The sequence below is a fragment of the Camelus ferus genome, chromosome 21 (assembly GCF_009834535.1).
Source record: "Camelus ferus isolate YT-003-E chromosome 21, BCGSAC_Cfer_1.0, whole genome shotgun sequence".
Classification (NCBI taxonomy): Eukaryota; Metazoa; Chordata; class Mammalia; order Artiodactyla; family Camelidae; genus Camelus; species Camelus ferus.
In genome coordinates, this window is record NC_045716.1 from 9,512,199 (window position 1) to 9,527,171 (window position 14,973).

Consider the following 14,973-nt stretch of genomic DNA (forward strand, 5'->3'; position numbering starts at 1 on the left):
CAAGCTCCCCAATACAAAGGTGAGCAAACTCTTAAGGAAAGCCCATACCAGTGAAAAAGAGGCACCAAACCCAACAAGCTGAACTATATTCTCTTGCTTGAGGGTGAAGGCCCGGGTTTTCCGAGGAGGGGACTTTGGGGCTCACCCAGACCCAGCTGTCTGTGGGGGGCTCACCTTGGCCCTGGAGCCTCTTCAGGAGCCACTGACCTACAACCTACACCACAAGTCGCACAGCTTACTTACGGCAGGTCCTCATTACTCACCCTTGGGTACTACAGAAACTTTCCTCAGAGAATCGAGAAAAAGAGCTTAGAAGCCAGCAGTGCTTCTGGGATTGACATCAGAATCGGCAGATACACGGAGATGTGGGGATGGCAGGCAAGAGCTGAGCTGGGTATGTGCTGTGGGCAGGCTCCCGATAAGCCGCTCGGTAGGGGTGGGTCTGCGCGGAGAAAGTGGCAAAAGTTTGGTCACATGACTTTGGATTGTTTTCAGAAGCTTCTTACCCAGTGGTGTCCTGACTTCTTAATGTGACAGTTATACAAATATTTGCTGAATGTGTATCTTATGTCCAGCATGGGCAGTGTATGTATGAATGTTGGTGACAAATAACCCCTGATGGAGTTCTCTTCATGCCACTCCAGCTGCTTTTACAAACAAGATAATAGTTAAAAAACAGCACAGTGAAAGAGGTTACCAGTGCAGATGGATATGGACTGTTAGTGCATTGGCGAAAGATGTCATGGTAAGTCGGAGTTCCCTGAGAAGTTTTCATGGACGTAGTGAGCCATAGCTGAATGTTAAGATTTCTGATTGAGAAGCAGAAAACATAAAAATGCTGGGCAGCTCGCCCTGCAACTTGCAATCTTTCTGGACGCCAACAGGCACCAAGCTCCTACTGCCAAGAAGAGTTACAAAACCTAGACATTCCAGTCTAGGAAAAAAGGTCAAGAATTTGTTGCACTGTACATTTAATGGCTTACTCCCGGATCAGCCTGTTTCAACCTGGAACTTCCAGTGGGAAAGGGGAACGTGGTTGGCTGCTTCTCCATCTCTCTGTCTTCTCATCTTTCCCCAACTTTCTGGTCTAAGAGTGTAAAAGGAACAGAAAAATATCCATTGAACTGACCAACAGGATGACAACCAGAATAAATCAGAATAAGGACATCTGTCATTTGTGGCTGTCCAAAATCTATTTAGAAGACCCTATAATTTGATTGCTCTCCTGTTATGTTCCCACCTTTGTTAAGTAGGGTGGTGCTGGCCTGTAATGTAGACTCCACTAATCAGACATGCAATTTTGGAATAAAACCATGTGAGGAAAAAGGCTGGGTGCAGCTGGCAGTGGCTAGGTTCTGGGACCAGTGGTGGAAGAGCTGTTCTGTGGCAAAGTTCCAGGAGGGGTTTTTGGAAGGTCAACCGTAAGTTTATTTCTCCATTTGGGCTACCTAATATCCCATAATAAATTCCTTTTCTGCTTCAACTAGCCACAGGAGGTTGTCTTTTGCAACTAAGAGACTTAGATGACATTCTTCTGTGTCTATATAACCCTCGTAGGTCTTGGTGTCAGACCTACCCTTCATTCCTCACTGTTACTGAGTGGATCACATGACGTCTAAGCAGTAGAGTGACCATGTGTAACTCACGATACAAGCAGAGTACAAAGTTCATTGTCTCCCTCCATCCCTTTTTTTTTAAACATTTTTTATTGAGTTATAGTGATTTTACAATGTTGTGTCAAATTCCAGTGTAGAGCACAATTTTTCAGTTATACATGAACATACATGTATTCATTGTCACATTTTTTTTGCTGTGAGCTACCACAAGATCTTGTATATATTTCCCTGTGCTATACAGTATAATCTTGTTTATCTATTCTACATATGCCTGTCAGTATCTACAGATTTTGAACTCCCAGTCTGTCCCTTCCAAACCCCCTCCCCCTTGGCAACCACAAGTTTGTATGCTATGTCTGTGAGTCTGTCTGTTTCTGTTTTGTATTTGTGTTCTTTTTTTTTTTTTTTTTTTTTTTTTTAGATTCCACATATGAGCAATCTCATATGGTATTTTTCTTTCTTTTTCTGGCTTACTTCACTTAGAATGATATTCTCCAGGGACATCCATGTTCCTGCAAATGGCGTTATGTTGTCGTTTTTTATGGCTGATTAGTATCCCATTGTATAAATATACCACCTCTTCTTTATCCAGTCATCTGTTGATGGACATTTAGGCTGCTTCCATGTCTTGGCTATTGTAAATAGTGCTGCTATGAACATTGGGGTGCAGGTGTCTTTTTGAAGTAGAGTTCCTTCTGGGTATATGCCCAGGAGCAGGATTCCTGGGTCACATGGTAAGTCTATTCCTAGTCTTTTGAGGAATCTCCATACTGTTTTCCACAGTGGCTGCACCAAACTGCATTCCCACCAGCAGTGTAGGAGGGTTTCCTTTTCTCCACAGCCTCCCCAGCATTTGTCATTTGTGGATTTTTGAATGATGGCCATTATGACGTGTGAGGTGATACCTCCTTGTAGTTTTGATTTGCAGTTCTCTGATAATTGGTGATATTGAGCATTTTTTTCATGTGCCTATTGATAATTTGTATGTCTTCCTTGGAGAATTGCTTGTTTAGGTCTTTTGCCCATTTTTGGATTGGGCTGTTTGTTTTTCCCTCCATCTCTTTAATATTTATTTAGTAGAGGAAATCTTTCCCTATCCGCTGATGGAAACTCTGGTGGATCCCAAGGCTTTTATGTTCAGGGGGTATGGTCACTTTAAGAAACCAACACAGTCTGAAGTCAGTAATCAGAATATCCAGTGGAAGACATTAAACAGATATCAAAATGTGATTTAATGGCTTCCTCCTCTTACTCCTGGATCAGCCTGTTTCAGCCTGGAACTTCCAGTGGGAAAGGGGAATGTGGTTGGCTGCTTCTCCATCTCTCTGTCTTCTCATCTTTCCCCAACTTTCTGGTCTAGAAGTGTAAAAGGGACAGAAAAATATCCATTGAACTGACCAAATAGAGTCAGTTTAAATATGGCAGACATTTGCAGCAGAGTCTTTCATGGAGTGCTTCGCGGTTCTTTGGAAGCTAAGATCAAGTCTCTCAGACATCAGTCCCCTTGTCCTGAACAGGGATTTTCCTCCTGTAGTTTCTGGTAATCCGGCTTTCATTCCCAGTGTTCTGCTGCTGGAGTTCTGCTGCCTCTCTGGGAGGCTGTATGTAAAGCCCCCAGGATGAGCTCTTACACCTGGTTCCCATCAACATCCCTTGTCCTGACAAACTCGAGTCGTGTTGGCTAGTATCAGTGTAACAGTACTTTCCCTGCGCCTGCCACCAGGGCAGTCAGCTCCTTTTCTGAGTTGAGATTCTCTGTACATATTAGACCTCAAACCCTTATGACCCATAGTGGTCACATGTTAAGTGCTTTCAGTAGCCCCTGGAAAGTCCACGTCCCTCCTATGAGTGAGATGAAGGGGCAGGCATCTCTTTCTAACATGCTGTGATAGCAATAAAGGACAGGTGTGTGTTTTGTTAAAGATAAAATTCTTTCAAAATCAAATAAACTGAATTCGGCAAACGTGTGCAGTGGATAGTGAGTGAGGCCCTGGGGATGCAGAAATAAATAAAACATGCCACTTCCTCCCCACGTAGCAGATTTATAATTGCAAGCCAGAAACTGCAAAATGGTGTGTACCAGGGAGAAATGGGGGTGTCAATCACTCTGCTGGAATGATTTATTGATGGTCTGGATCTTGGGCCACCCAAAGTGTCCTCCTCAGAGTTAGGCGTGAGGAGAGTGAGAGAGAACAGAGGAACAGCTGAACACCGTTTACCACGGTGGGTGGCAGGGGCTGTGTTCACTCCTGGGACCAGGACTCACAACTGTAGCTGCAGCTGGAAGTCAGGAAGCTCCACGATGTGGGTGATCAAAGGGAAGAATGCTGTGTCCATCAGGCCAAATGCCTCAGATGCTTATGGACCCACCCTCTCTCCCAGTCTTGATGAATTGAAGGTTCAGCCAAACTTTCTCTCGTTTGACACAAAAAAAGGCCTTCTTGGGGGGGGTAATTTACATAAGTAGGTTGTTTTCAACCTTTTGATTGGGCTCTACTGAGCAATATGTCATTAAAATGGTCCTGAGGTAAAATCCAAAGTACGTTTTATCACATGCTTAGTTTCCCACCCCCCTCATCAATGAGAGCTGATTAAAGAAAAGCCAGGAGCTGAGGGACCATGGGGTTTATGTGGCTGTCTTTATGGCTTCTGAGGAGGCCCAAGTCTGATCCACACTTGCTGGCTGTGGTTACCAGGTCCAGCAAGGATGCCTTTGGACAGTCTTCTATTAAAGCCGAATTTCTTAGACAGATCGATCTATTGCATATGTCGAAGCTTATTTCTCATTAAGGAGGAAAGTAGCAAGCAGATAATGGAATGGTCGAAGCTTATTTCTCATTAAGGAGGAAAGTAGCAAGCAGATAATGGAATGGCCCAATGGCAGGACAGAGAGGGTTTATGTTCAGCAGCTTTTAACCCCATCTGTGGCGTGGTTCAGCAGCCACATGGACGAGCCACGGCCCCCTCCCTAGAGCTGCTGGGCATAGACCATTCATGAGAAATAACCAGTCATATTTCTGAGAAGGAAGCAAGGGGCAAACGGACCTACAGCAATTAGACAATATAAACAACAAGATTTTCCTCCTCAAAAGGCAAGTTAGGGAAGAGGTGAAAACAGCTTCCAAAAGAGGTCACTTGATGGGATTCAGAACACGTTACTCCAAAATGTGGTGCCTTGGCATTTTGAATACTTTAAACTGGAGGCATTTGAGAACCGGTGCAGAGAAGATTCTGAACTCCTCCTTCCCTCTTGAAGCAGCCCTCCCTATACGTGGGGGAAGAAAGCATTGTTATTTCTGCAGATGGAGGGACACTGAGAGGAATCTGAAGGGATAGGCCTTGCTAAGTCTTCCCCAGTTTACCACCCTTAGCTCACATCCCTTTGTCCCATCATGTTTTTCCATGACTCTCCACTTTTCATTGAACTTAGTATGGAAACACTCAGGCTTAACTCTCTCTTCAGGTTTTCATTTCCCTATAGAGACTCCAGTGTCATGTAAAGCTTACATAAGTTGTATGCTTTTCTCCTGTAAATCTGTCTTTGTTAGTTTAATTTTCAGGCCCAGCCAGAGAGCCTAAGAGGGTTGAGGAAAACATTTTCCTCCCCTACACTTGAGAAGAGATACTTCTGCAGCTGTTTCCATGTTACGGAAATGACAGGCCAGCCAAGAAACAAGCACCACTTGGAGGGTTGGAGTACTCAGATTTATTACGCCGGCGGGCTCAGAGGGGTTTCTGCTCCAAAGCTCTGAGCACCTCCAAGACGTGCGCATGAGGTGTTATAGGGCTAATTACAAGCTTGGGGTATTCGGCCAGTAGGCATGGAACAGCTTTAGCAGCATCATTATCACAAAAGCAGAGGCAGGGAGGCAGCTAACCGACACTCCAAGCCAGATATGTCTCTCTGAATATCCAGCTGGCTAGCAAAAAAAAAAAAAAACCAAAAAACAAACATGAGCAGGGAATCAGCAAACTGACACTTATTAATTTAGATTTACGAGTTAGCCCAGCCCGGCTTTTCCTTCACACCTAAACATGAAATTAAATATATTTTTTTCCCCTTACTTGAGGGTGAGTCATAACTCCAGGGAAAGAAATGAAGGCTGCTCCCTAGTACCACTGTTGTGCATTCTCTCACAGCTAGCATGGGGCAGAGAGGGCGTGGGGACAAGGCCTCCTCGAGAGCAGAAACCACAAATGTTCCCTCCCTCTCCCCTTGGTCAGGTATCAGGGTGTTCCACTGGGTTCTGCCCATCCAATGCAAGGGGCACAGCATCCTGGCTGTTGATCTGGCCCCTGTTGTGGCTGCTCCGGGTCTGAGTCTTGCCTAAGGCACAGACATGTGGAAGGGAGACACTGTAGCTCACTGATGCCTGGCTGAACTGACTCAACCACTCAAGCCTTCTCTGCCACATTACAGTGCGCTCATTAATATATACTCTCTTCTGCCACTTGCTTAATATCGTTCAATGATTCCTTCATTACCTTTGAAGTAAAACTCAAATCTGTTCTAGGGGGCCAGGCATGATCTTAGCCACTGGTTATTTCCACACTCCAGCCTTTCAAACCATTTTGATTGTCCATGACCGTATTTCATTGTTCCAAGTGTCTGGTCAGAGTAGACCGTGCCCTGGGTCTCCTAAGCTGAATCAATGAATTCTCTGCCCAAGGATCTTTGTGCTTGAGGAGAGAGATTGGGGAGGGGGGAGGTATGGAGAGAGAGATCAGTTAGACTATCTCTGGTGGTAGAGGTTGCAAGAAGTCAAATTCAAGTGTAGTTGGTGACTGTGTTTTACCCAAATATGGAGAAAGCCACTCAGCAGTGAGAGAGGATGAGGTCCATATGTAGAGGGATGCAGAAGAGCCTGAAAGAGAGTCTTGACAACACTGAGTGCCTGGTTCCAGCTGAGTTTTGTTACGTCGTTGACCTAGCTAGCTCCCCCTTAGCCATAAGGGTTGTGTGTGAGCCATTCCACAGCAGTCAGAAAGTGAGTTTTGGATCTCCAGTGAGGCAGCCATAAAGCCTGTGGGGAGCACTCTCTTCAGTTCTGTCTGCTTGGAATAGTATTTGACTGAAAGACTGATGACATCTAGTTGTTTCTAGCTTTGTCCTTGACCCCAAAAATGTGCCCTCAAAAAAGTTAAAATTTTTTTTTATTCTTTGAGACTCTTCTTTACTTAAAAAAATTTTTTTGAGGCTAGTTCTCAGCAATGAAGACAAGATCCTGAACTTTATGAAAATATCTGATAACTTGAATTTAAGAAGGTAATATGTTGGAGTATTCAGTGGAAAAAGTACGTGGTGTTAAATATTTTATTTTTCTTTCTGCAAATCACCCTTTAGGTATGTGTCCCGGCTAACAATGTTTGGAATGCAAGAAAGAATGCAAGGAATTAAGTTAGAACTCATTGATTATGGGCAGAACATTCCTTATAGGCTTCAGGATTGAGCAAGCTTATCCTAAGGTGTGGAAACTTCCACCCAAGAAATTTCCCTTTCTTTGTTAGCACAAGTCAATACCTGGGAAGCCGGCTAAGAAAAGGCGCAGTGAGGTGTGTCCTGTGACGATTCTTTCCTCTTCATTCATAAGAACCTGGCTCCGCTCTCCCTGCCTGAGGGCAAGGCGTGCCTGAGGAGTCTGTGCAAGGCCAGCAAACCCAGGCAGAGAGTCCATGACATAGTTCCGCAGCGTTCAGCTGAGAAGGGTACCACTCTTCAACGTATCCAAACCAGAGGGAGGAGAGGGTTAAGCTGGGATGCTGGCTGTGTAATCGGATGTTCATAGCCAGGTCTGCAAACTGGAGTCTCCTTCAACCTATAGGTGCACCAGAAATTAAAGAGAACCTGCTGGGGTGTCCTTTCCAGGCTTAAAAAAAATCCTTCTCAGGCTTTACATAACAAGGAGTTCAGAAAGGGAAGGGGGTGGACAGTTGGTAGGTGCAAAGCCACCCTTAGGCATGAGTCAGGGTTCCATTTGCATATTTTGCAGATTTCAAGAAGAATCATTATTCCAAGTCCCCGGTGTCAGAATCACCTGGTGTCTACTCCAGGGCCCTCAGTCTCTCCAGGAACAGGAACCAGCCTCCTTATTTGGGTATTAGGGAGGAGGAATCTTAACTGACTACTGAAGAACCTGGCAGTTCAGGTAATAAAGGCAGGTCAACAAAGATTGGAGGGTGGGGCTGGGCTCTGAAGCCTGAAAGCAGGAAGCTGGGCTATGCTTCGGAGCCCTAGGCTCCCGAGAGCGGGGAATCCAGCAGGTAGCTGCCGCTCCCTGGGGAATGTGCTAAGTAAAGGAAGCAGCTGGCTGGTTTCCCTTTTCGAAGTGGTAACAACTGGGAGAAACTGGCAGGGAGGAGCTCCCTCCTGGGCTTCTGCTTCTGTGATGCAACTGGGGCAGGGAGGAAGCAGACGTGACGCACATAGATCGGGCCAGCCCGGGAGGGATCTCTGGTGGGTGGAACAGTTTGTCTTTCGGTTAGGAAAGAGGGAAATCCCTGCCCAGTGGAAGGAGCAAGCAACTCAGACTTTTCTGTCTTGAATCCACCCACTGAATGGAGACACAGCCGCTGGGGATGAAATACGTCTCTGATCACTCTGCTCCTCTGATTTTAAGGAGTCAATTCTTCTTTTTTCCCCCATTTATGGAAGGCTCTTTTGATCACCTTGAGCAAAGGATAAAATGCTTTTATTTTAAAAATAGGAAAGGAAATTGACCCTCCAGATCCTGTGACCCACCTGGAAAATCAGAGACCTGCAGCTCATGAGGCTCGTAGTTTCAGAAAGGAGGAGGCAGCCCAGACTAGATGAACGCCACCCTTAAACCGTATGTGCAGGAACTGAAGCACAGACTTCCTCGGGATTACTCTGTCCTGCGTCAAAGCAGAACTGCTGACTCTGGCGAAAATGACTTGCGCTTGGTAAGAGCATTTCCAAGAGTGATGACAGAGTTACGATGGCCCACGGGGCCTAGTACTTTCATTTACTTAATTCGTAAATGACACCCTGCTTTCTCCTCCCCCTAACAAAAAAAGATTTGTGCTGGCCTAGGACAAAAGCAAACAGAATGAGCCTACATGTGGTCACAGTAGAAACAAGATAGGGCAGGTAGCGGGACGTGTTTGGTTAGTAAATATGCCCAAAGGAAAATCAATATTATTTCTGTGAATTACACATTAAAGTAGCCAAAAGAAAGCAAAGAAAATAGCCAAGTAGCCAGGAAAAGAAGGAAGGAAGGAAAGAGGGAAGGGAGGAACCAACCATTATTGAACACCTAGCATTGTGCTGTCACTGTGCTAGGCACTTTTCATACCTTATTTCCTCCAGTTTTCATAACAGCCCCAGGAGAGAGATGCCATTTCCTCTGTTTTACAGATGAGGACACGAGATCAAATCCATCAGCCCAGGGCTGCAGGACTCGAAGCTGGGACTAGTACATGGCTTTTTCTTTCCATGCTAAGTGAGGATCCAGGAAGACGGTGAGGCCCAGTGCGTAAGAGTGTGTTCTCGAGAACCGGACACCTGGGTTCAAGTCCTAGCTCCATCAAGTACTATCTGTGTGTGCCTTCTGGCATGTTCTTTAACCTCTTCCTGCCCATCTCTGAAATGGGAATAAAGAGGATTGCATGAGATAATCAACATAAAACAAGCACACTAGTATCTGGAACACAGTGAATGCTCAAAAACTACTAACAATTATTACACAGAAATGGTAGAAAAGGGTAGGGCACTAGGACTGTGTGTTGTTTTGTTCATTTGTTTTTCTTCCTGGATTTCTATCTTAGTCCTTTTAGGCTCCTGTAACAGAAAATGATAGACTGGGTGATTTACAAACAACAGAAATTTTCACATTTCTAGAGGCTAGGAAGTTTAAGATCGAGGCAGATTTCACATATGGTGGGGACTTTCTGGGTCACAGACAGCCGCCTTCTCACCACGTCCTCACCTGGCAGAAGGGGTGAGGAAGGTCTCCGGGGTCTGTTTTATTAGGGCACTAATCTATTCATGAGAGCTCCACCATCCTAATACCATGACATCAAAGGTTAGGATTTCAACGTACAAATGTTGAGGGGACACAAATTTGTCTATAGCAAAGTATTTTTTAAAAATAAGGTTGAAACAGTGTCTGTCTTATATTCCTCTGCCATAATCATCCCTACATTTATGGCTGATAAGTATTATTGATAAGACAGCCCATATAGAGAATAGAAAGATAATTCAATCCTTTATGTAGCATGATTGATCCAAATTTGTGGGTTTTTTGGTTTCTGTTTTGTCTAGGTGCTTTTTTTTTTTTTTAAGTAGACTTTACTTTTTAGAGAAGTTTTAAGTTCATAGCAAGATTAAAAGGAGGGTACAAAGATTTCCTAAATTTCCCCTACCCCTACATATGCATAAACTCCCCCATTATTAATACTCCCCCACCAGAGTGATTCATTTGTTCCAATTGATGAACCTACACTGACACATCATAATCACCCCAAAACCATAGTATCCATTAGTGTTTGCTCTTGGTGTTGTGTATTTTATGGACAAATGTATTACGACACCTGTTCATCCCTCCCTTCCCCCATCCCCTGGCAACTGCTGATCTGTTTACTGTCTATATAGTTTTGACGTTTCCAAAATGTTACATAGTTAGGATCATACAATATGTAACTTTCTCAGGTTGGCTTTTTTCAGTTAGTAATATGGGCTTCTGTTTCCTCCATGTCTTTTCATGGCTTTAATAGTTCATTCATTTCTTTTTAGTGCTGAATAATATTCCACTGTCTGGATAGACTACAGTTGATTTATCTGCTCTCCTCCTAGAGGACATCTTGGTTGCTTCCAGGTTTTGGCAGTCATGAATCAGCTGCTATAAGCATGCACATGTAGGTTTTTCTGTGGCTGTAAGTTTTCAGTTCTGTTAAGTAAATGCCAAGCGGTGCAACTGCCAGATCATATTGCTGGATCATATGGTAAGAGTATGTTCAATTTTATAAGAAACTGCCAAACTGTCTTCCAACGTGGCTGGACCATTTTGCATTTCTGCCAGCAGTGTTTAAGAGTTCCCATTGCCTCACATCCTCACCAGTGTTTGATGTTGCCAGCGTTCTGGATTTTGGCCGTTCTTATAGTTATGTCATACTCATTTTTAAAAAATCCGCATTTCTCGGTTGTAATGTGGAGCATTTTCTTCATATACCTATTGGCCATCTGCGTATCTTGCTTGGTGAGGTGATGATTAAGATCTTTGGCCTATTTTTTTTTTAATTGGGTTGTTTGTTTTCTTACTGTTAAGTTTTAAGAGTTCTTCATATATTTTGAATAATAGTCCTTTATCAGACATATCTTTTGCAAATATGTCTTCCCAGTCTGGGACCCGTCTTTTCATTCTCTTGACAGCATCCTGAACAGAGCAGAACATTTTAATTTTAATGAAGTCCAGTTTATCAGCTCCTCCATGGACCATGCCTTTGGTGTGGTATCGAAATGCCGTCACCAAACTTGAGGTCATTTCTCTGATGTTCTCTCTTGTGTTATTTTCTAGGAGTTTTATAGTTTCTCCTTTTACATCTAGGTCTGTGGTCCATTTTGAGTCAATTTTTATGAAGGGTGTAATGTCTGTGTTTAGATTTTTTTTTTTTTTTTTGGCATGTAGATGTCCTGTTGCTCCAGCACCATTTGTTGAAAAGACTGTCTTTGCTCCATTGTATTGCCTTTGCCCTTTGTCAAAGATTAGTTGACTATATTTATGTGGGTCTATTTCTGGGTTCTCTATTATATTCCATTGATCTATTTGTCTATTCTTTTACCAGTACAAAATTTATTTTTTATTAATAAAAGTTGATAAAATTTTCTTTCATCTTCCCCACTTGTTATTACATGCCACAGCGGTAACTTCTTGGCCAAGGATAAAGCCTCAGAGACTTCCCAGCCCTGAGATCTAGAAGCACATGTCTTCCCAATAGCTGACGGTTCTCCTCAGCAGGTAGCCTGAATTGGTCAAGCTTTTCAGCTCCCAATTTCCTGTCCCCACTGGACGAGTTTTCAGGGTACAAGAAGGCTGAGAAGCCTGAATCATGGTGGCTCTCAAAGCAACATCTCATTCAGATTCTTCTCCCTGGGGTCAATGATAGAGTTCAAATGCCTGAGGAAGGCCTCCAGGGGCAGGCTGTTCTTGGGGGGCAGGTGCATATGTAGTAGTACTGGCAGCCTGTCCTTGGCTGCACCCTTCCCCGGCGAGGAGTTGGCAGGGCCAAGTAGATATGCCTACCTGGAGCCTGTGGCCTACCATGCTTAGCTGCTTCTAGACTTACCTGCTGGGGCCTTTCCCCTGGGTCAGTCCTCCAGTGAGTGAACCATACTGGTCATGTGCATATCCTTAGGCCTCTAAGCAGTTTATATCAAGGATAGGAAGTGGGAGGGAGTAGGGTGGGCTGTGGACATACCTTGGATGTTGATACACATGTGTGTGAGATCCCTCAGTGTGCAGGAAGGAGCCAAGGGATGGAAGAGCAAGGGTCAGGGTGTGGGGCAGGGAGGGGCTCTTGGTGCCATGATTTTCCACACCAACTTTGAAGAGGCCAAGAATTCTGAATTTGTACCTGGCCTTCAAGACCATTATGAAGGCGTATTTGTCAAAGTAACAGGATGGGACATATTTTATTTAACAATCTGAAACTTGATTTTACCTTTCACGTAGCTGGATGTGTGGTGTGAGGATCTCCATTCATGCTTTCCCACGGCCCCACAAGTTTGGCGGATGAGTGATAGATATGAGACCACAATTCAGTTTTCTGGTTCCTGAGTTCTTTCAGCTCTTTTAAGGAGCTCGGCTCCCTCTTGATAAAAACAGCTGTTTCTCCTAGACTTCCTCTGGGTTTATCCTACTGTGAAGTCTGTCCAGTGTGAAATCTGAGGCTGAATCAGAGAAAGTACGTTCACCCCAAGCTGAGTTAAGATACAGTTTGCTTTGGGCATTCAGTCTCCCCACTCTTCTCCTCCCAGCCACCAGTTACTTGCGCTGTGACTCATGAGCTCACCCTTTTTCTCCCTCTTTCTCTCTGTAAAATTCATCCAAGGGATGACCCAAGCCTAGACCCAAGAGCAGCCATAGAATTACTCTTTGTGGGTCTATGGACAGGCAGGCTGGGGTACTCGTTATGTGTTCGTGGCTCATCACATTACGGAAATGTGGAGCAGACCGTGGTCTGGGGGGTCCAGGAGCAGCTCTCTCATGCTGCCATAGTCAAGAACAGAACTCTGAGCAGAGTCTGAAAATTCTGAATTTGAACTTGGTCTCCCAAACTATTATAATCCAAGTAAGATGATAAAAACATATCTAATTTAACAGCCACTTAGGTTGACTTAGAACTTTCAAATACATAGAAGGTGGTACAGGGGTCTCGATTTATTTTTTCAAACCTGGACTTGAGAAAGTTAGGAGTAGACAGACATACTTAGAAGGGGTTTTTTCCCCCCATAGGATATGCTTCTCTTTCTGGCTAAAGGCCTGGTGAAGTTTCCATCATGAACTTCACTCTCAGAGGTGGGTAGAGACTTTCCAACCTGACCACTGGATGACCTCTGCTGGTTTAAGGCGAGGGGGTCTTAAATAGCTTTTCAAACTGGGCCTCAGCTTGTATCTGACCTTCCATGCTTTCTCAGGCCCTTCCCAAAATTTCCCCTTATCCTGGGTGTGTTGAGAATTAGCAGAGAAGAATAAAGTTCTCTGAACTCCACCCTCTCTTTCTTCCACTCCAACTTCAAAAACACATGCACACACATGCACAGAACCACACAAGATTCCTGTAAAAACTGGAACTCCTGTTCTCATCAGTGAGGATATCTGGAGCTTCTTTCCTCCTCTTACTGCTCTAGGGCATTTTCCACTCAAAACCATTCACTTAAAAAAACCCTTGATATAAAAAGAAAAGGGAAGGGTTCTTGTCAGAACATAGGAAACAAAATTCTAAAAATAGCTCATATTCCCCTGTAGATGTGATGCAAGTTTTACTGAGTTGAGGAACTGCTGACATCAATGGCATGATTGCTGGTCCTTTGCCCTTCCTCTCATTCTTTCCCATCAGAATTTCTAAAATCTGGGTTCTGGGCAGTGACCCTTGAATGTAACCTTGCAAACAAGCACCCACAAATGCCTATAAGAAAATCTGAGAGCTATGGCCCCCTTTAAACTTATATTTAAATATATATGTAAATATAAGTATATTTACATATAAATATAAATGTATATTTAAATATATGTATGAAATATATTAATAGATATATTTAAAATTATATTTTCATAGAGATATACATCAGTTGGGGGCTTATTTGCTGTAAATAACTCTCTAAATTTTCCTAGAATGGTGAAGGGGAGTTAAGGAGCTGGAGATGGGATAAATGCAATCAGGAGAAAATTAAAAATTTAGGAGCTGACTAGATGATGTTGATAAAATTGGACACAACTCAGTAGGCCTTAGAAGATTAAAGACCTCCTAAATAGTCAACTAATATTTCTACTTTTTTCTTTCTACTCTAACAACAAAAAGGATTAAAGCAACTAAACTGTATTTATTATGTTTACTCACAAGGATTGTGTGCGCTGTTCTGGAAAATCCAAGATTGTGACCCAACTGTTCAGAGGTTCAAAATGGTTAGGGAAGGAAAACATGTGTCTGAGAAAGTTAAAACAATATAAGGCTTTGTCAGAGATACTGGCCCTGAGTTCTGTCTCATTTCTCCAATCCATACTTTAGGTTATGACCAGAGTTAGTTTTCTAAAACAAAAATCTCATTTCATAAATCTGCTTAAGACCATCCAGTGGTTCTCTGCTACTTACTGGAGAAGGTTGAAGTGCCTTGGCTTTGTGTACAGAGTGTTCATGGTCTTGTTCCAATCCAGTGAAACCTTTCTGGATTCACCTCCAGTCACCACTGGTCCTCCCTGTGTACAGGATGGGAGCTTCCTGAGAGCCATGACTGCCTTACGCATCTTTGACTTCTCAGTGTCAGTGGAGGCTTCAAGAGCACTTTGTTTTTAATTAATAGAACCTCCTCCATCCATTGATCTTTCTCTAACTATTTTATATGGAATTTAACACATACAGAAAAAATTTCATAAAATGAATGAACTCTCATTCAGTCACCACCTAATTAAAAAAAACTAGAACACTGCTGGCTCTCCAGAAGCCCTCTGCATGCCCTTCCCTAATCACATCCCCTTCTCTCTCCCCAAGGGTAACCACTCACCCCACCCATTCACCTGTTCTCAGCTCACGCCGCAATCCCCACACCCCACCTCACCTCTGATATTTCCCTGATGCATACTGACCTCTGAAAGCTTTCTTTGTCTCTAATCTTTAAATCACC

The 14,973-nt window shown here is 43.7% G+C and overlaps 1 long non-coding RNA gene across 1 annotated transcript in view; it reads right to left on the bottom strand.

Annotated features, from left to right (window-relative positions):
* Positions 1 to 2,586: 2,586 nt before the first annotated feature.
* LOC106730010 overlaps positions 2,587 to 14,973 on the bottom strand; it is a 357,525-nt gene continuing 345,138 nt past the window's right edge. The window contains exons 12-16 of the long non-coding RNA XR_004313870.1: positions 14,445 to 14,548; positions 12,294 to 12,522; positions 8,930 to 9,217; positions 7,138 to 8,489; positions 2,587 to 4,881 (exon numbers count right to left, since the gene is read on the bottom strand). This is a non-coding gene — a long non-coding RNA (uncharacterized LOC106730010). The remainder of the gene's footprint in view (positions 4,882 to 7,137; positions 8,490 to 8,929; positions 9,218 to 12,293; positions 12,523 to 14,444; positions 14,549 to 14,973) is intronic.